We start from the raw sequence: 23073 nt of genomic DNA on the forward strand, positions 1-23073 counted from the left end.
TCTAACCAAATCACTAATTTTATTTGATACTCCAATTCCTGCTTGTGTTGCCAAAATAAAATACTAATTTTATGGAGCATTTTAACAATAGCAAGAAAAGTTATTACCAAAAACTGTAAAAGTTAATCTACTCCAGCTACAAAATCATTTATCAGCATTGAAACCAATGTTTGTTGACTACAACTTCTTACTATCAAGTTGAGAACTTCCAGAATCGCCTCTTACTACAATACTTGGATGAAATTTGAAGTACTGTTAAATAAAAAGTCATAAATCCTTAAATAATTAATGTTAAGTTTTTTGTAATCTTTTAGAATTCTTGTTTTACAGTAGACACTTCTGTAAATAGTTTTTCTTGCTTAGTTTTTTCTCTTTTTTGATTTTCTTTCTTAATTTATGTAACATTATACATGCCATCTTTTATTATTTTAATGTTAAAAGCTGAATAAAATTACTTCAACAAAAAAGCAAGGCCGGATGCAAAACAAGGAGAGTAACAATAACAGCATATCCTTGTTTGTGCCAAAACAAAAATGCAGCTTTGTTCCCCCACCCCCAAAAAACAGGCAAATGACACATTCTGCTAACAAACCATCAGTGAAATGCTAAAAGTGCTTTGAAATGAACTGTCCCTGAAACATGTTTATAGATTTAACACAGAACATTCCATTTTAAGTTATTGCCAATCATGTATGCCTGTGAAATGCCCTGACAAACATGCCCATGTCATCAGTACACTTCTAAGTAATGCATAAAGATAAAAGTAGCATTTGCTTAATACACACACACACACACACACACGCACGCACACACACACACACACACATATATATATATATATATATATATATATATATATATATATATATATATGTGTGTGTGTTAAACAGATTTCTTTTAATGACATTTGAGCTTATGCAGTATATAGCTGAAAAAAGCAAGCATACCTTCTCAAGGTCAGTTGTCTTCTGTGCAAATATATCTGAAAGTAATAGCCTCTTTTGTGTTCTCTACATAAACAAGTTTCCTCACCTTCAGGTTCTCTAGCTACATGGTTGCCTTTTTTATGGTGTAGATTCAGGGCTGTGAGCACAGTGAAGATGCAAGTGAGGTCTGAACTCATTAGATTTGCTGAATCCCAATTACTTGGCCCCATATAGCAGGCACTCCCTCCGTGTTTGCTGCTAATGGGCTGTAAATGTGAATGATTACTGGTAGCGAGAAGGAAAATACAACAGCAGTGCAGACTGCCTACTTGCATTGGGTGTGTCAGGTTAGACTTACAAAGTGTAGAAGTAATTTTATCAAGGTTGGAAATATAAGTAAGTAGCACACGATTCACAGGTTCTGTTTATTAAGACCCAACCTTGCTTTCATTTGTTGACAACTGTATATTATTGCTATTTAATATCCTCACACATTTTAAGGACAATGATATTGAATGTCTCACAGACTGCATGTCTCAGATTACTGGTTAGATAAGACAGGAAGGAGCAACAAACACAGAGAGGTAAGACAATGCTGCATTTTTGAAAGCAATAGTCATAAATGGTTGTGCGATCACTCTGTGCACTCCATCCAAAATTAATACACGTACAAATAACTTGCATATGGTTTGTTACTACTGTGGATGATGTTGCATTCGGTTGTATGCAGGATGATTTCAGTTCCCTGCTGCAAAAATGTCTGTGTGGCAAAGTGAGATAAGGCACCCTTACTGTGTTCTAAAGGTTCATTGGAGTGAGAGTTCAAGTCCAGACCTATGTAGAAATATTTCATGTGTATTAACAAACATTTTGCAATGTCTATTTCATAGATTGCTTTTCTTCATTTCAACTACATTTTCCTTTTATTTATTTATTTATTTATTTTTTATTATTTTTTCATTTATTTTATTTTATTTTATTTTTTATTTATTTATTTATTTTTATTTTTTGCCAGTGTTTGTACAGAGCATGGTTCAGCACAAACAAGGGAAACAAAGAAAATGAATGTCAGGTTTGCTTGTGCTTATCTCATTTGCACAATGCTTAGCCGTGCAAAAACCCAGACTAGTGGCCCACACAGGAAGCAGAAAGAATACCTACAGACCGGGCTTCTGTAAAAGTGTAAAAGTAAAAAAGGATACACTGTTGCAATTTTTGCTTTCCATTATGCAATGCCACTAAGCCACATTCTATGGAGGTTAGCAAGGTTCTCCATCATGTACAACCATCGATAAGACACAGACAGTCAATAATTGAAAATGGATACATTCAGTTAATTCTGTTGGGCACCACTCAGACACACTAAGCAGCATTTTGAGACAGTTAACACACAGAACTTAAGAATGAGTAGGAAATTAAGAAACTGTCATGTAACTAGTCATGTGGCAACAGGTGTACATGTAGGGCTGAAATACCAATGGTCCTGGGTGCTAGTACCAGGTGTGCAACCTATTTTTACTATTGTGACAGTGCAGTTAATAGCAATGAAATTAAAAACATACAAGTGTTATTATAACATTCTTGTGGCAACAGGTGTAAGTGTAGGACTGCCATACACATGGTCCTGGATTCTAATGCAGGATATTCCAGTCATTTTTACTGTTGTTCCATTTCCCATTATATTCAATCTCACTTATAACACTTTAGATAGTGGAGCTGATATGAATTATATGTATGAGGGATAAGACACCCTTCGTTTTCAGATGTATGACTGAGGGTATACACTCTATTATATTTCTGTAAGTATAATTCTGCTATCTGGACTTGGATGGCCTTTACAATAAAACACATACACAACTGGATCTATATACAAGAACCTTGTCAGGTCACAACCATACATGTGTAAGATCTCAAGCTGTCACCTGTATTTATGAATGATTCCTGACTATGTGTGAGCAGCACTTCTTCTGTGACAAAGATGGAAAATCACCACTGCAGAAAAAAATGTTTTGTACCTTATGCCTAGGTATGAATCCCACACTTAAAAATCAATTTTTAACAGCATATAAAGCCCAAAATAAATGTGTCTGGTCATGATATTTATGCCCCTAGTGCATGTCTGCAAACTTAACTCAGCTAACAGTTACTTTCCAATTTTTAATATATATTTCCAAACTACAACAGCAAACACCCATCAAGCTAAAGTCAAGTGTCAGACTAACCTTCCAATTTAAAATATTTCTTTCCTCCCTGCTTGGCACAGCTGCTCTCCACTTAATATTTTGCAAACGCAGTTGGCAGAGTTGTTCAGGTTTGTGCAGTACCAGTAAACACAATAGAAATTGGAGGGAAATCATTCACTGCCATTGCTCTAGTTTGGGTGTTAGACATGTCTGAAATTAGAGTGGAAGCTGACCAGTTTAGGGCACGGAGGTGGGGTGTCAAGGAGTCCAGAATATTTACTGGACTCCTGGTAAAGTGCCACAGCCAAAGGCTTCTGCAGGGGGACTATTCTGGCTCCCAGTACAAGCCTGAGGCTTGTAGTAGTTTGGCTCAGGCTGAATCCAGTGCTACTGGCATCCCACACACTGGCGAACAGTGTAGGCATCATTTTAATGACCTACAGAGGCACAAAAGTGATACCATCAACCAGTGGTTGACTGAATTTCAAACTTCTGACATCTCATAGTTGTGTAAGTATGATAAGAGAGTATTTGTAATGCATAGAAAGGTAGATATAGGCAAGACTTGTATACATAATGCTCTTCTGTTCTTTTCTGTTCTTTCCACAGCTAATGCTGAAATATAGTTTAATAGACAGGCTCATGTTGATTGAATGGAGAGACTGAGGGAAGCAAGTGGTAGGTCTGCAGCACAAGAGAAGTATTATTATAGCTTTAAAAGTTAAAGACAGAATTTTCGTTTTTTTATACAGTTGTAACACACTGAGCATGCATATCCTAACTGTAAAAGCAAATATGCATGCATTATTCTGTAGCACAAACCAACATTAGAAGTCAAGTATAAGACTGTAGTCAGAGGTTGTGGGTTCAAATACCATGAGTAACAATTATACAATACTGTGTTTCTTTACTAATATTACATTAAATTGAACTCTATACAAGTGGCATAAATGTCCTGCTGTTAACTGTAATCTGTATAACTGGACCAAGAATTTGCACAGTATATGCACATTTCAGGGATTACTTTCAGCAATTTGTAGTTATAGTGTGTAATTGTTAGGATGTATACTTAAATGTAATACTTTAGATAAAATAGTTCTACAATTGTGTTAATGTGTTATATGTCACATATGATGGTACTAATTTTAGCTCTTTTTTTCTCTCACCCCAACCCTTATCACTCTTTTTTTTTTTCTATGAAATGTAAAAAGAATCCAGGCTACCTTAATGAGGCAATACAGTCTTTATATCGAAACCACAAATACAAATATGAGCGCTTTCGTCTACAAGCTAGACTTCATCAGATAAAAACATACACATCTGCTACCCATTGCTTAAATAGCATTTCCCCTGAATGTTGTCCAATTAACATTTAAAGAGAACACATTCAGAAATTCACAGATAAAAGTCATTACATTATGCAGTTCCTAAAATACAATTCCTAAAATAATACTCGAACAGTGTGTTTAAACCAAATACTTTTGTCAAAAAAATAATAAAAAATAAAAAATCTTATAAAACTACAAAAATATATACATAGATGTACCAACTTCATTCACCATATAAATATAATACTATTATTAATATATGTTTTTTATCAAAACGTTTGCTCAAGACATCAATATATCCCATATATAAGTTTCACAACAAACAAATTGTAAGATGAATGTGCATTTTACAAAAGAAAAAAATTACTTTTTTTGTGTACTGCAAAACATGAACGAAACCATTCAGATATTTTATGCCTTAGATATTAAAACAGGCTTAATGGTTACATATTCATTTAATCCAGGTGTAATAAAGGACTTTAATCTCAGCTGCCATTTCAATTCTTTACCTAGCAGAGCATTTTTGATATCTCCACCCTTAAAGTTGTTTTCTGTGATAGAATCAATAATACCAAATTTAAAACCATTATATGAAGGGCATACCAAAGAATGCTTGTATAAGGCACTCGTCTCTTTCCCTGTTCTTATATCATATTGGTGCTCATACATTCTATCTTTGAGTGCCCTCTCAGTTTTTCCTATATAGAATGCATGGCATCCATCCCATTTAGCCATATATACAATCATCCTGGTTTTACAATTTCCTTTTCGAAATCTTTCAACGCTATTTAAACCATTTTTTAACCTGATCCATGTTTCTCTAAAAATCATATTACATAAACTACAATTACTACAAGAAGTGGTAGCTTTAGAAAAATGTTTTTGTCTCTCTCCTTGCTCAAATATTCTCTTGAAATTTTTTTTCCAGTTTTATATGTAAAAAAAGGTTTAGACCCTACAACATCATATACCTTTTTTGACAAAAGTATTTGGTTTAAACACACTGTTCGAGTGTTATTTTAGGAATTGTATTTTAGGAACTGCATAATGTAATGACTTTTATCTGTGAATTTCTGAATGTGTTCTCTTTAAATGTTAATTGGACAATATTCAGAGGAAATGCTATTTAAGCAATGGGTAGCAGATGTGTATGTTTTTATCTGATGAAGTCTAGCTTGTAGACGAAAGCGCTCATATTTGTATTTGTGGTTTTGATATAAAGACTGTATTGCCTCAATAAGGTGGCCTGGATTCTTTTTACATTTCATAGTATTTGGTTGTACTTTTATTTTTTGAGTTTTTCAAATATAGTGCTTAGTATCCAGTTGCCTGCCTTCTGAGGTATAAGTATTGTAATTTATTCCATCGTTGCTACCCAGTATGGAGGATTTATCTACTGATTCCACTACTTTACTTAATGAAGATAATTACAATTCTGACAGGGCGGTCAGAATGGAACGAGAAGTAATAAAAGTCCGGGAAGAAGTGGCTTCACTAAAGGGAGATTTAACCAGGCTCATTGAACTTTTGAGCCAAAACGAACCAGGAGGTGGCACTCCCACCAAAGAATTCACATCCTTGGCAGTTCTGAAACCTTCAGCAGCGATGATGACGTCATCTCCACGCCAGGAAGGTACGAGTGTGAGTAATGGTGGACTTCTGATGGTCACAGGCGCTGCAAAGGAAAGTTTTCTTCAACAAGGACATTGCCACCACTCCTGTTCTCGGACTATGTTGGAAAGCGATGGGCGAGCTTGTGGCCAAACAAGCTCTGATAACAGAGGTACTGTTTTGTTAGCTGAAAAGCCTGTTTCTAATAGTCAAGATTCAGTGAATGCAATTAAAAGTATGGAAGCAAACAGAAAGCACTACAGTGCAGATTTCGTTCCTCCTTCATGCTTTAAAGAAGTGATGGACAGAAGATATGATTTTAATATTAACTCTAATGGTAGTTTTGTTTACCACAATGATATTCCTAAAGGGGAAAGTTATAAAGAAGTGCCAACATTGAAAGAGATGATTTTTTTGTTGGAAAAAAACTTTTTAAATTGAAATGTTTGCAAATTGACAATGATTATTTGAAATGCTGTTTGAATCACAAAGTTATACCACAGGGGCTTAGATTTTTTAAATATCCATTTGGTATAATTTATACTGAAGCAGTTATTGATGATTTTCATGGTTATTTTAATGAAAGTGGTATAGGTTTGGTGTCAAGATTGATTAAATATAATGAAGCAGTTTTATCAAAACTAACTGTTGAAATAAACAGACTAAATACTGACATCATTAATGATCTCTTGTTCCCAGAATATGAACAGTTATATAGCAGGTTGTTGGTTAAAATAAATAAAAGGACTTTAAATATCTATAGTAGAAAACAGAAAAAATATGCAAGGGACAAACAGCAATATGAGACAGGTAAGGCTTATCCAGGTCCATATAGAAATCACAATAAAGTGGTTAGCAAAACACATTCTATTTACAATAAAAGGGATGATGGGGGGGATCAATATGTGGAAAACAGAGTATTTTCAAATAAATGAGATTTACCAAGAGACATAGAGATACACAGGCCCCTAGATTAGTTAGATTCCTTTCCTGAACACAGTGAAAATTTTTTTAGTACCAAGAAGGTCAGAGCAGTTAGCAAACAAAATCAGGTGTCCTTCAGATCCAGGTCAAGTACTGGACACATATGGGACGAACTATGGGTAGAAGAAAGTAACGAGGAAGGGGAAATAAAAATGATAGATGATACGGAAGACATTTTCAATGAATACAAGGGTTTCAAAATGTTCAATTATACTACAATTACTTTGACTAAGGAACATTTTATGCTTTTTGCTAAAGGTTTCAAATTTGTGAAATCAAATTATGGTGATGTAGCCGATCTTTTAATAGATCTTAAGTTATACCTTAGAAAGTTAAACTTAAACATTTTGTTTAACAATAATGGTAACAGTCATAATAATAATAATAAAAATAATATTAATAATACTAGTAATAATAACAAAAAAGATGACAACAGCAATACATTCACAGAATTAGTGAGAAGCAGCACATATAATCCACCCCTACACCCTGTTTTGTTAATGTTTGAAAAAATTGTTACAGAAGAGATTTATGAAGAATATGCTAGTAATAAGTGGAAGGCAGGACATTCTAATTTAATGACTGACGAATTGGACTTATTAGAAGATTTGGTAGTCCAGGGTAGTTGCCGCATTATGAAACCGGATAAGGGGGGTGGGGTGGGGTTGTATTGTTTGGTGTGGAGGAATACAACAATGCAATTATGAATATTTTGTTGGATATTTCTACATATTCACCAGTTTCAAAAAAACAGATTAGTATAGCACATAGGAGAATAGATTCTTTGTTGGAGGAATACTTGTTGGATAACAGGATAGATGGTAAAACTTATAATTATTTAAGACAGAAGTATCCTGCTATACCATTTTTTTTGGTGTACCAAAAATTCATAAATCTGTCAGAGAACCACCTTTAGACCTATAGTGTCAGCTAAAAATTCTAAGACTCACCCTCTTGCAGTGTTCGTGGACAACTATACAAAAGAAATTGTGGTTAAAACTTCTCATCTTATAAAAGATTCATGGGAATTTTTAAGTAACTTAACCAAAGATGCACGGACAGAGAGTTGTAGCTTTCTGACCATAGATATCAAAGACCTTTTTACCAGTATTCCTAGGTTAGAAGGACATGAATATTTTGGAGAAAGTCTTTATAAGTATTCCACTCTTTCTAAAGATAAGATCATGTTAATTGTGGAACTTATGGAAGTGATACTAGTCAACAACTATATCAGCTTCCAGGGGGAATATTATCAACAAATGAGTGGTGTGGCTATGGGGGCAGCTTGTACCCCCGTTTATGCCAATTTAGTTTTACTTGAATGGGAAAACAGGTATATATTTCACAGTCACTTCTATAAGTACATAAGGCTTTACTTGAGGTTCCGTGATGATATTTTTATATTGTGGGATGGAACTCAGGACATTTTAGGACAATTTATGGATTACATCAATAACAGCACCTCATTTCTTATTTTCACACATACATGGAATGCAAATATCATAAATTATTTAGACACTACTATTATAAAAACATCTAATGGTTTCAGATCAAAAATATATCGCAAGGACACTTGGTGCAACATCTACTTGCATTATACTAATCATCACCCACAGGTACAAAAGAGAAGTCTCATAAAAGGGCAAGCTGTCAGAGTAGCCAGAATGACTTCTGACTTCAATGACTTGATTCATGAGTTTATATTTTTGGGTAAAAAAATTTTGGGAAGGGGGTACCCTGTGGAAATGGTTACTGAAACATTAGATGAAGTGTATGGAGGTTGGGGTAGTAAATATGTGACATTATTGGTAAAAACATTACCCAAGGTAACAAAAAGAGGAAAGGAAGGTAAAAATTTCTATGGAGCTTGTGTTTTGGAATACAATATGTTTTCTGAATCATTTACCAACATAATCAGAAATAATTGGAACACACTGAAGATAAATAAGGAGGTATATGATGTTGTAGGATCTAAACTTTTTTTACATATAAAACTGAAAAATTTTCAAGAGAATATTTGAGCAAGGAGAGAGACAACATTTTTTTTCTAAAGCTACCACTTCTTGTGGTAATTGTAGTTTATGTAATATGATTTTTAGAGAAACATGGATCAGGTTAAAAATGGTTTAAATAGCGTTGTCAGATTTCAAAAAGGCAATTGTAAAACCAGGATGATTGTATATATAGCTAAATGTGATGGATGCCATGCATTCTATATAGGAAAAACTGAGAGGGCACTCAAAGATAGAATGTATGAGCACCAATATGATATAAGAACAGGGAAAGAGATGAGTGCCTTATACAAGTATTCTTTGGTATGCCCTTCATATAATGGTTTTAAATTTGGTATTATTGATTCTATCACAGAAAACAACTTTAAGGGTGGAGATATCAAAAATGCTCTGCTAGGTAAAGAATTGAAATGGCAGCTGAGATTAAAGTCATTTATTACACCTGGATTAAATGAATATGTAACCATTAAGCCTGTTTTAATATCTAAGGCAGAAAATATCTGAATGGTTTTGTTCATGTTTTGCAGTACACAAAAAAAGCAAATTTTTTCTATTGTAAAATGCACATTCATCTTACAATTTGTTTGTTGTGAAACTTATATATGGGATGTATTGATGTCTTGAGCAAACGTTTTGATAAAAAACATATATTAATAATAGTATTATATTTATATGGTGAATGAAGTTGGTACATCTATGTATATATTTTTGTAGTTTTATAAGTTTTTTTATTTTTTATTATTTTTTGACAAAAGCATTTGGTTTAAACACACTGTTTGAGTGTTATTTTAGGAATTGTATTTTAGGAACTGCATAATGTAATGACTTTTATCTGTGAATTTCTGAATGTGTTCTCTTTAAATGTTAATTGGACAACATTCAGGGGAAGTGCTATTTAAGCAATGGGTAGCAGATGTGTATGTTTTTATCTGATGAAGTCCAGCTTGTAGACAAAAGCGCTCATATTTGTATTTGTGGTTTCGATATAAAGACTGTATTGCCTCATTAAGGTGGCCTGGATTCTTTTTACATTTCATAGTATTTGGTTGTACTTTTATTTTTTGAGGGTTTTTTTTTTTTTCTATTATGTGTTGTCAAAATGTCTCCATGTCATCCATTCTACCAAATCACTAAATGCTTCACAGCACAGTGAGGTAGGCCAGCCCAGTGGATCAGCCTGCCCCCACTCCAACGCCTCCAGCACTGATGCCCAGCACATATGGGACCCAGCCTGCCAGCACCTTCTCTGCTACTCCTGCACTACTGGCACCCTCAGGTAGTACTGCCCTGGCAGCTGGTGCTGTGGTACTCTCTGGGAGCAGTGACAGAAGTGGCAATTTCATCACTCACCAGGAGATGCCAGGGTTGGTGCATAGGGCTGTGCACTGCACCATTGGTGTATGCCTATGCCAGATGGAGAGGCTGCTCTCTCTCATGGTATTAAGAAGGAGATGTCATCAAACACTCCAGCCACAAGTGGAGTAAGGGGACAGTGATGACAGTAAAATGGGTGAGGACTAGATTCTCTCCATTTTGCACACATGTCTTCTTGACACACTTAATTCAGTCCATTTGGCTATCCAGCATGATTACATTGTTATCACCCCTCTTTCTGGAGGTGACAGTCCAGATTCATATTTTCAGTTTTCTTTTTTGAAGAAATGGATAGATATGGTATGGCTCTTTCTTACCTCCCTCCTGCACATTCCTGTATTGCCTTCCCTTTGTTCTTCCCCCTGCTTGCTCCCCATTTCACCACTTTCTTATCATCCCCATTTTAATACCTATAATCTGGTCAAAAAATAGAATCCCACACAACAAATATAAGTACCATAAAAAGCAATGGATTTCTTCACTTTTTTTGGCCTCTATATTTGTACGGAGTTTGGCATCACACATCAATGCCAAGCAATGGTGAGTGGCTCTCCAATGCTGCAGTTACCTCCACGTAATATCACTTAACCCTGCTGTGCTATGTAAGCACACAGCAACACATATACTATGAAGAATTAATGTCCTTGCATTATGACTGTTTATTTAAAAGTATTAGATACACCTGGATACAAACCCAGTATCATCTGGGCTCAAATTGAAATGTGTCACTAATTTTACACCTGATGCCACAGAGTCAGCTAAGCAGCAGGTTTGTTTCATTCACTCACTACTAAGTCTCAGACATTTAGCAATGAGGCTTGCATTTGCACACTACTTAACTATGTGCAAACAAGGAAAGCATTGGAAATGTGTATCACACATGCACACACACCTTGCCAACCATCATGCAAACCCGCTGCTCAGTGCAGCACTATGCAACGTCAATATTAGCATGAATTCATGCTGTTTACTGTCCATTTAAAAGTCTTTATGGCATGAAGCTACATGTGACACTATAAACTGAAGGACCTATCTGACAGTCACATATTTACAATGCAGCCCTGTGTTGCCTCCCCCCATGCACTGCAACCCTGGTCTCTCAGTACTTGTTCACAAATATACCAACTACACTACATAAATTAATAACAAATATTGTGTGATATGCAATGCACATCAATCTGGTAACATTCAGAACTGGAACTCTCTTCACAGTTGAACATGCCTACACATCCATCAACTGACCCTGGGAACTATTGACCCATAAGCCTAACCAGCCTTACCTGCAAGGCTATGGAAAGAATCATCATGGACCTTATCCACAAGGACATAGGTGACCTTCACAACTCTTGACCTGACCCAATTTGGTTTTGTCAAGGGTAGATCTTGCTTATTAAACCTAGTGCATTTATTTGAGAATGTCACCAAAGGATCTGGATGAGGGAAAACAGTACATACTGCCTATCTTGATTTAGCCAAGAACTTTGACAAAATCCCCCATTCAGGTATCATAGAGAAACTCTTCCATCTGTTGATTAATCCATACATTACTAGATGGGTAGCCAGCTGGCTCACTGACAGAATGCACACTGTCAAAGTTGAGGAGTCCACTTCCACCAGTAGACCAGTTACCAGTGGAGTACCACAAGGATCAGTGCTAGGCCCTCTACTGTTTGGAAGCTATTTGTCTGAAGTCTAGGTGAAGGTAGATGGCCTGTGGCTTATCAGGTTTGTAGATGAACTGTAAACTGGGCACAGTAATATAGAGTCCCCCAGTGATGTTAACATATTACAGAAAGGGCTGACACAGACAAATGACTGGTGCCAAACTCACAGACTGAAACAACACAAAAAATGCCTCATTCTCCCCTTTGGCAAAGAAGTATCCCCTGCTAATTATAATATAGATAGCCCCCCTCTAAGCTCAAACTCGATGACGTGAGACTTGGGAACACAGGTTGATAACCCTAGATCAGATCAAGAAAGGCAGTATCCACTGTCTTACCTTCATCCAGGCATATCGCACAGAATCAATGGGCTGTGACAACATCACCTATTACCTATAGTGTGACTCAGCACATACACCTTCCTGACACAGTTGAATACGCACATCACCACACCTTCCACGCAGACTATGTTCCTGTAGAAGGGTGTACATCAACATGCATCCATCTGAGTTGTGGGGACAGCACCCAGTCCATGCATGTATAGATGCATCCTGACACTCCTCATCTGTGAGGCAGTTCAACATGTGATCATGGACCTTTTCTAAATGGACACTAATAATATCCCAGCTGTGTGCAACAGACCTGTGTGAGTTGTTAATGTTACATATTGTCTGTTACATCTATTAGATATCCTCAAAGAGGTCATCAAGGGCATGCATGATGACAACACTATCATCCTTTTGAATTTGACAAGCCCAACGCATTTGACACAAATCCAGACTAAGGTATTCACTCAGGACTGTCAGATGTGGCCATAAATACTTATATCACTAAGTGGGGAGACCACTGTATCACATACATGGTATCTAAATATGATAAAATTTGTGATGTGACCTATATCCAAGGTCCATTGATCAGGTCCATACATCAGGGCTCTCTGATAGGCCCTTCCCTGTCCATTATTTAAGTCACAGATGTCATGAATGACATATACATCCTGTGTCCAAACAGATGTCCGAAGGACTACAGATTGTGTGCAATCATTGACTCCAACTGTGATATTAGTATAATACAGACAGTATCAACACACACCAATGATTGCTAACACAGCCATGACAACATCTGCAATGAAACAAAAACATGGGGGATTTGTTACATCAGGAAAATAAACACACAACCCAAGAATAATGTAGACATCACAACCTATAATCAGACCAATAGGTATGTGACCTGTGTCCTGGTGTAGATGGCATGTGAAACGTCCACCAGCATGTGCCCACAGTGTTGACTATTTCCTTGTATGTAACACAGCCACTGGGTATGTGAAGGACATCCACTTCACAGGCCATAATACATCCATAGTTCACAACCTTCATCACTCCAATAACTGAGTACAATGCACCCTTCTTCATCTACTTCCCTACTCATCTTCCAGTGATGTGTAATAGAAGTGCACCACCTTTGCCACAGTGACCTTTCACACATCTTATTGGCCATACTTCGGTATTCTTTTGGTTGCATAAACATTACTGTCTGATGGTGTGGAACCCCCATCAAGTTGTTACACAAGATGCATGTGTGATACTTGTTTCAGTGATGCATACAACACATACGTACCTGTTTGACAACATTGATGGCATGGGTAACATACATGACAGTGTGGACTGTGCCAAATATATATGCCATGGACACCAGTAAACTAGCCTATATTGATCATAATGTGGCATACAGGTATAGCAGTGTCCCTCCTAACACCTCCAGCAGATGGCACAGTGTCAGGACAGTGTGCATGATTACCCTCATAGAGTGCGGACATGTCATAATAGTTGTACAAGTGTGTTTGTGCAGAACCAACTCTAATCACTCTAAAACACATATGTTATGTCAGAGACATGGGATTACTGGTGGTATTATCCTGATGTTGTTCACAATTGTGTACACTTTTTTTCTGTTGTCCATGAGCCTTTACCTGTGTCCCACTTGCTGGAGACCTCTGCTGACATTACACTCATATTCAGGTAAATCAATTTGCATAGCTCCACAATATGCACCCTACCCCAATTGTATATAACATCCCTGATAGACGTCCTCTGCATTGTTCATGTAAGGATGCTGATCTCACAAAGACATTTTCCTTATGTTATGATTATGTTATGTGACATTGTGTGACAGTTACAAACCAAACTTCAGGCCAATAAGATGTTACCCATTAAATTATTTGTCTTAATCACTTTTATTCACGCACAACAGCAAAGCTTTCAGGCACTGCTGTTAATATCCTTCTTGGTCATAGCTTCTTCTACCTTGTGTGACAGTCACATAATATGTATTTTTACTGGACAGTCCATACTGTATCATATTGATATTTGTTTGGTGTTGCTGATACAGATGTCTTCCATCGACATGCCCTCATCTGCTGTACATTAGGATGTTTCATCTGTCCTCTTTCACTGTGTTCATTCCTCCAATTTGTCTGTGTGTCCCTATTCAATACACACACTTCCTCTGAGTGTTTATTTGACATGGCAGTCCATGTACCCTTAAAGATCAATTATACAACTTCAGTACAGAATGCCTAGAATGGGACTTCACGATACTCTGGACTGTATACACTGTTTACTCTTTGGTATCACTGCCCAGCTCCATAATGAACATTCTGAGTGCAGACCACAAAAATCAGGAGAAATTTGCAGACTACGTAGCTGCATACATTTTTTTAAAAAGCAGCGGTGCCACCGTAGACTTGCTTTACAAAAATTATAGTGCAATGGAATTTTACAATGTAAAACACTTTGAAATACTGCACATTTGCGTAACAGAAGAATATAACCCCCCCCCCATGACAGCCCCAAGGTTTGAACTTGCAGATGTTAAGTTTGCACCTCAGGGCCATCAGTAGAATATTCTTCATGTTCTATTAAACAAGCAATTTCCTTCCTTCCTTCCTTCATTGCCAAGGTCAGCAGATCACAGGGTGTGCAGCATGCCTTAGCGTATTATCATTAAGTCACATGACTTCCTGACTGCATTTGTTTCTGCAGTCAATATGAAAAGAGTGGTTTTATTTTGCAGAATGTCGCTGATGCTGTGTCATATTTTGCTCTGTCCATCATATTACTGATGCATCACTGAGGGTTACAGTCAATCATTAATATTGGGCATTAGGGTTTTGCACTTCTTATTGTTCAAAATATGCACATTGATGGAAAACCTGTTATCTGTATTTTGCCATGGCACTCATATGTCTGGTAACTTACTGAAAATTAAAGTCAGTCAGTAATGTCAGACAATGGAGTTTCCTTCTTATTGTTCAGAAAATGCATTTTGATGCAAAGCCTGTGCTGTATATTTTTGCACTGTGCTTCATGTCTCTAGTTAATTGCATTAAAGATTACAGATAATCAATAATGTTAGACATTAAGTTTCATAACTGCTATTTTTCAAAAATTGTATGCTATTGCAAAACCTGTTGCTGTATTATTTATTTGTTTTAAGTGAATTAGAGTAATATTTAAAAATGACCTGATTTGAGGCATGAACTCCATTGTTTTTAACTTTGTCCAATATTCTTGAGCAAAAAAATTGAGATGTATGATAATCTAGGTTCCCTGTTAGCTGATCGAACTTTATAACAATAAACGGCAAAATACCGAAGCGGCATATAAGTGAATTCTTTCCCTGGGAAGGAAATCGCTTGACCGCCTTTGGTATTTTGCCTTCTTCATTACTGTAGTATGGTCTCGGAGTTGGTATTTTTAAGTAGGGGGTGTGGGGGCACAGCCCCCCACATCAGGGTGTGTGGGAGGGTGATGCCCTCCACACTAGAAATAGTTTGTGGTGTGCGTGTGTTGTGTTTGTGTTTCTCAGAACAGCAATTTTTTTCCTTGGGGAAAAAAAATCACTGTTCTGAGTGTTCGAGATTGTAAGCTTTCGCTTACATGGGGTCAGCGTGAGCTTTTCTAAGCATTCGGTGATTCAATATAGACCCATAATATATATATATATATATATATATATATATATATATATATATATATATATATATATATATATATATATATTCTATATAGATTGTACTCTTTAGCATTTCACGGTTTCCAGTACAGGTGTACAATTACCCAACTCATTCAGAATCTAGAAAAAAGGCACAGCAGAAAAAAAATGTGAATGTCCTAAAAGTTAGTCTATACAGCTATTTAGTATTGCATTCTAGTCTATTATTAAGCTAATCAGTCACTATTGCATTCTTGTCTGTTATTAAGTTAATTAGTCATTATTGAATTCTACTCTATTATTAAGCTAATTAGTGACTGTTGCATTCTGTTCATACTTCTTTTGCATTCTAGGTTAATGCAATTATTGCAACTAGTTTTTTAACACATAAAACACCTACCAAGTAACAACTCCAATACATTTTATGGTCAGGTACAATTTCACTTAAAACATACATACCTTTCACAGAGGTAAATCATGTTTGTTTTATTACAGTAGGTTACACAAGAGATTACAGTTATAAAACAACAGTGTTGTTTTATTACAGTAGGTTACACAAGAGATTAGAGTTATAAAACAACAGTGTTACCATTGTGATGCAGCACACGACTGAGCTGTAGCTACCTCTCCTGTGCTGCTGTGCTGTAACTATAATGAGATACTTCAACAGTTACTCAGAGCACAAATGGGAATGCAATATCTGTATTTGTTTATGAAGCTGCGATATCCTCCTGGCTTCATAAATTAATTCCTGTACTGCATTAGCACCCTGTTTGCATCTACCAATCTAAACCATTAACAGAATTCTCCTAGGCAGCTGTCCCCTTTGTCCCACCATAGTTATCATAATGCCAAACATATGCTCATGAATATAACACTGCAGCAGAACTGCAGTACCACTTTAAAATTACTTAAGAGGGTGAAAGAACATACTGAAGCAAAACTGTGCTGCTTGATATATTTTAGCAGGACTACCACTAGTCTGTAGTATTGACATAGGACATAATTATATTTTATGGTATAAAATAGCATTCAGGATCATGTAGCTCTTATACAGATGTGGCATGTTAACAAGACATCTGGGAAACTACTCCACTAAGAAAGTGAAGAACAACGTGCTATGCTATGATATGCTATGCTGTGCTATGCTTTCTGTACCTTATCAGCTACTGTAGTTTAAGGAACTTTCCAAGTTTAGGGGCAGGATTAAACTGGTTGTACTGAGCATGTGTAACAAGTAAGATGTAGAATGTGCATGCAGAAGCAGCTATGTTGGGTGTACAATAAACTATCTGCTAAACTGCCTTCATGCCCTCACTTGTCGTTCAACATGTTGTCAGAAGCTAGATTCAAAGTTGTTTAAGTCTGTCAAAGTGTAATGAAGTGCCAGAAGCCATTTTAGCCTTTCAAAGTGCACAAAATGTCCGAAGTTGTACAAATCTCTTTAAACTGCAACGAATGTATGCAGTAAGTCAAATAAGCCTCTCCATGGTGCAACAAATGTCTAAAGTGCTACAGGTATTTGCATTTACTTTTATGGCCTATCAAATGAATGAAAAGTGTATAAGGTATTTGCATTTACTTTAACAGCATGTCAGACAAATTTCACAGAACTAAACCTTTGGTGTTTGATGGCAATATTGCAGAGAACTGGTATGTGTTTGAACAAGAATATAATATTTTCATAGCGGCTTCGCATTCTGCTAAAGATTTATGCATTTACACTTCTCAATTTAGCTGGCTCAGAGGCCATTGAGCGAGAACGTTCTTTTGTATATGCACCTGCTATGTATGTGGGTGAAGGAGAAAACCACCGTATTATTGCTCAAGCAAAAATGTGGGAAGGCCCACACTTTTTAAAATGCAAATTCAGGGAACTGTGCAACCCTCAGACAAATATAACAATAGAAATGCACAAATTTAACACAATGAATCAAAAGCAGGGTGAAGCATATGTTACTGATTTACGAAATAAAGCAAAAACATCTAAATTTGGGGACTTGCAAGATGATTTAATAAAAGACCATCTTGTGCGTGGTATAAATAATGATACAGTGAGGAAAATTCTACTGTGTGATAGTGAATTAATACTGAGCAAAGCTATTGAAGTTTGCCAAATACATGAGCTCACAGAGAAACATACAAACATGCTTGCTGTAACGTCCACTGCAAATGTCGATAGTGTGCAACAGATGTTTAAGACAACTAAGCCACATAAGTGTAAACCAAAATAACTCCTATTATTAATTGTCACAATTGTGCAGGCAGTCATGAATCCAAATGGGAAAAGTGTTTAGCGTATGGTCAGCAGTGTCACAAATGCAAAAAGAGGAATAATTTCAAAAGTTTTGCAAATCAGCACTGCCTAATAGCAAACCTCGAAAGGTCATAATTACATGGGAATCGTAAAAGACATTTGTGTTGAACCAAGGTCTTACATAATTCAATCCAAAGGTATTGATTGCAGAAGAAATCGCAGACATATTTTGCCTGGCCCAGAGCCGAAGCCACAACAGACTGTGTGACCAGTGATTCCAGTTCTTTGACTAAATCACTAACTGATCAAGTTCCAGAAAGTGGGCAGTCTTGTTCATATAATTCTGATATACTGAATGATGTTTCTGTGTCAATTAAATCTCTTGAGATAGATCGTATTTCTAATAATACTCAAAATTTATATGTGACAAGGACAGGAAGAGTCTGCTAACCTAATCCTAAATATGTACTGTAAATTGCATTTGTAGGCAGATAGCCAATGTTGAATTGTTTATACAATGCAAATTTGTGCATGTATTTGCAATGGGCACAAAGTAAAGCTGGAGGATGTAGAACAGGGTGTTATGCTATGCTTTCTGTACCTTATCAGCCACTGTAGTTTAAGGAACTTTTCAGGTTGGGGGCAGTATTAAACTGGTTGTACTGAGCATGTGTAACAGGTAAGATGTAGAATGTGCATGCAGAAGCAGCTATGTCGGTTTACAATAAACTATCTGTTAAACTGCCTTCAAGCCTTCACTTGTCATTCAACATGCTGTCAGAAGCTGGATAAAAAGTTGTTTAAGTCTCATAAAGTGTAATGAAGTGCCAGAAGCTGTTTTAGTCTTTCAAAGTGCAAAAAAATGTCCAAAGTTGTACAAATCTCTTCAAACTGCAATGAATGTATGCAGTAAGTAACATAAGCCTCTCCGTGGTGCAACAAATGTCCAAAGTGCTACAGGTATTTGCATTTACTTTTATGGCATATCAAATGAATTTTGTAAATTGAAAAGTGTATAAGGTGTTCGCATTTACTATAATGGCATGTCAGACAAATTTCACAGAACTGAACCTTTGGTGTTTGATGGCAATATTGCAGATAACTGGCATGTGTTCGAACAAGAATATGATATTTTCATAGCTGCTACTCATTTTGCTAAAGATTTATGCATCCAAGCATTTATACTTCTCAATTTAGCTGGCTCAGGGACCACTGAGTGAAAACATTCGTTTGTATATGCATCTGCTATGCACGTGGGTGAGGGAGAAGACCACAGTATTATTGCTCAAACAGAAATGTGGGAAGGCCCACACTTTTTAAAATGTAAATTCAGGGAACTCTGCAACCCTAGGACAAATATAACAATGGAACGGTATAAATTTAAAACAAGGAATCAAAAGCAGGGTGAAGCATATGCTACTGATTTATGAAATAAAACAAAAACATGTAAACTTGGGGACTTGCAAGATGATTTCATAAAAGTCCATCTTGTGTGGTATAAATAATGATACAGTGAGGAAAATTCTACTGTGTGATAGTGAATTAACACTGAGCAAAGCTACTGAAGTTTGTCCGATACATGAGCTCACAGAGAAACATACGAACATGCTTGCTGTAACTTCCACTGCAAATATCGATAGTGTGCAACAGACATTTAAGACAACAAACACTTTATAAATGTAAACCAAAATGTTTTACCTCAATAACTCCTATTCTTAATTGTCTCAATTGTGCAGGCAGTCATGAATCCAAATGGGAAAAGTGTTTAGCTTATGGTCAGCAGTGTCACAAATGCAAAAAGAATAATCATTTCAAAAAGATTTGCAAATCACCGCTGGCTAATAGTAAGATTAATCTGAAGCAAGTAGTGAATCAAATCAAAACTGTGACAAGCTCAAATGGCAGTGATCCGTCTTTTTATGTTGACAGTTTTTGTGCTTGGTATAACAGTTAAGAGAGTAAATTCATGTGTGCCAGCAAAGAGTGAAATATTTTGTACTATACAAATTAATTGGAAACCAATAGAGCTCAAGTGGATACCAGATCCAAATGCAATGCCATGTCAGTAAAAGCATATGGAAAAGTAAAAGATCAAGAGTATTTTGACTCCATGAAGTGTACAAGGTTAGTTGCTTATGGGGGGAAGAAATTAAGACAGATGGCACTATAGACATTTCTTGCCATTTTGTAGGTAACAGCTATGACATGCAATTATATGTAGTTCGCAGAGATGTACAGTCATTACAAGGCCTTGAAGACAGCCTACGTATGGGTTTGATTTCTTTCAGTAAAGAAGTTCATCATTTAAATACAGATGAAAATGTGGGTTGTTTGACCAGCACATAAGATTCCAGTAGCAATGCAGAGTAAAGTTAAAGCAGAATTAGACAGAATGGTAAATTCTGGTGTTCTCAGTCCTGTGTTAGAACCTACTGACTGGGTATCGTCTATGGTAGTAGCCCATAAGAAACGTTTAGATGATATTCGAATGTGTATTGATCCTCATGACTTAAATAAAGCTCTTAAACGTCCTCATCATCCAGTACATACAGTACAGGAGGTAGCAGCATTTATACCAAATTTCACTGTTTTCTCAATTCTAGATGCTAAGAACTCCTTTTTGCAAATTTCATTGGATCACAAATCGTCTTTATTAACAACTTTTTGAACACCATTTGGGAGATATAGATTTTTGAAGATGCCATTTGGGATCAATTCTGCCAGTGAAGTAATCCAACGTGCCATGGAACAAATATTTTCTAGATCTCCTCGTGCGATTATAGTTAATGACATTATCGTGAAAGGCAATGCAGAAAAAGAACATAACAGAAACCTCAGGAAAGTTCTAGATTGTGCACGTGAGTTCAGCCTCAAGGTGAATCCTTTGAAATGTCTATTCAAATTGAAAGAAGTTGCCTATGTTAGTCACGTTTACAAGTACAGGCCTTCAACCTGATCCATTGAAGGTAACGGCAATCAATGAAATGCCAGTTCCAGAGAATGTCACGTCCCTACAGTGTTTCCTGGATACGCTTAACTATTTGGGAACGTTTATTCATAATTTTAGTGAACGTTCTGCACCATTACATGAGTAAACATGCAAAGATATAAAACTGGCATAAGCAGCATCAAGAAGCATTTGATACTTTAAAACAGTGAATTTCTTGTCCGTCTACACTGAGATATTATGATGTTCATAAACCAGTGACTGGCACTTGTGATACTTCACAATATGATCTTTGCACAGCATGTCTTCGGGAAGGCATTCTAGTTGCATGTGCATCTTGTACTTTTGACTCCAGGAGAAATGCACTATGCACAAATAGAAAAAGAGATTCTTGCAGTTGTGTTTTCATATTCCAGATTCAATGGCTATATATATATGGAAGACCAAGTCAAATCAAAACAGATCATAAGCCATTGGTTATGATTCTGAACAAACCAATACATGTCACTCTAGCAAGATTGCAACATATGATGTTAGGATTGCAAAAATACAATTTCGGTATTGTTTACAACAAAGGTAAACACATGTATCTCACAGATGCTTTGTCTCAAGCACCCAGAATGATGTCCGAGCTGCATGAAAGTGAGACAACAGATTTCTAAGTCATGAAAGTTAAATGCATTTCGTCTTCATGCCTTGATGAGTACGGTTTGTACTGCTGAAGACCCAGTTTCTCAAAGACTGTATAACGTGATTATTCAAGGATGGCCAACACTTCAGACATGTTTTCCACTTGAAATTCAACAGTATTTCCCCATACAGAGATGACCTCATTATGGAAGATGGTATCATTATGAAAATTCCGAAAGTGGTAGTTCCTAAATCATTGCAAAAGGAATACATAACAATCCTGCACAGAGGTCACCCAGGTACTGAATCAACTAAAAGTAGGGAAAGAGGTATTGTGTTTTGACCCTCAATGTCCAAAGATATTGAAAGAGAGACACTTTCCTGTTCAGTTTGCAATAGTAGTAAACCACATCAGCAAAAAAAGATCTTCATCTACATCCAATCCCTGACTTACCATTGTCAACAGTTGCTGTAGACATTTACAAATGGAATGGTCAACACTATTATCATCACTAAGGGCTTTTCATCCAGAAAAAAGAAGGTCATTGTCCACTGTACTCACCCCTCATTAGACCCATTATTGAATACAACAACCCGTTTGGTATGTACCTCTCAACACATCTGCAACAACTGGAAAGGCTGCAGAAATACCTCACTAAAAGAATCACAGGCCTAAAGCAGATGCCCTATGCTGACCATCTAAAAAACTCCACCTGTACTCTGTCGTATATCGTCTACTCAGAGGCAATCTCTGCTTAACATACAAGGCCATGTCAAACCCAGCGCTGTTGGACATGCCATACTTAAAGAAATTCCAATCCCTCAGAGACAAATGCTCCAGGGATCTATGAACAAAACATGCTGGAGGGATAGGTTCCTGACCTAGAGACTCCCCAAACTCTGGAATAGACTGCCCATACATGACAAGCAGAGCACCTCTTTGGCTCTCATCAACAGGAACCTTGATGATTGGATGGGAGATAAGAAATTCACCCCGGGGATCACATCAGTCGCCCTGCTAGACAGGGATCCAGGGAAGTAAATACTGTGGGAAGAAATAGGCAGGGAATTGTTATGGCTAAGCTTGTATAGGCCCTAGGGCTGATAGCCTAGTACCAGCCTATGAACCTATGAACTTATTTGATACTAGCTGACTCATACTCT

This window comes from Protopterus annectens, chromosome 4.part1 (assembly GCF_019279795.1).
Source record: "Protopterus annectens isolate FY-2018-M chromosome 4.part1, PAN1.0, whole genome shotgun sequence".
Lineage (NCBI taxonomy): Eukaryota > Metazoa > Chordata > Ceratodontiformes > Protopteridae > Protopterus > Protopterus annectens.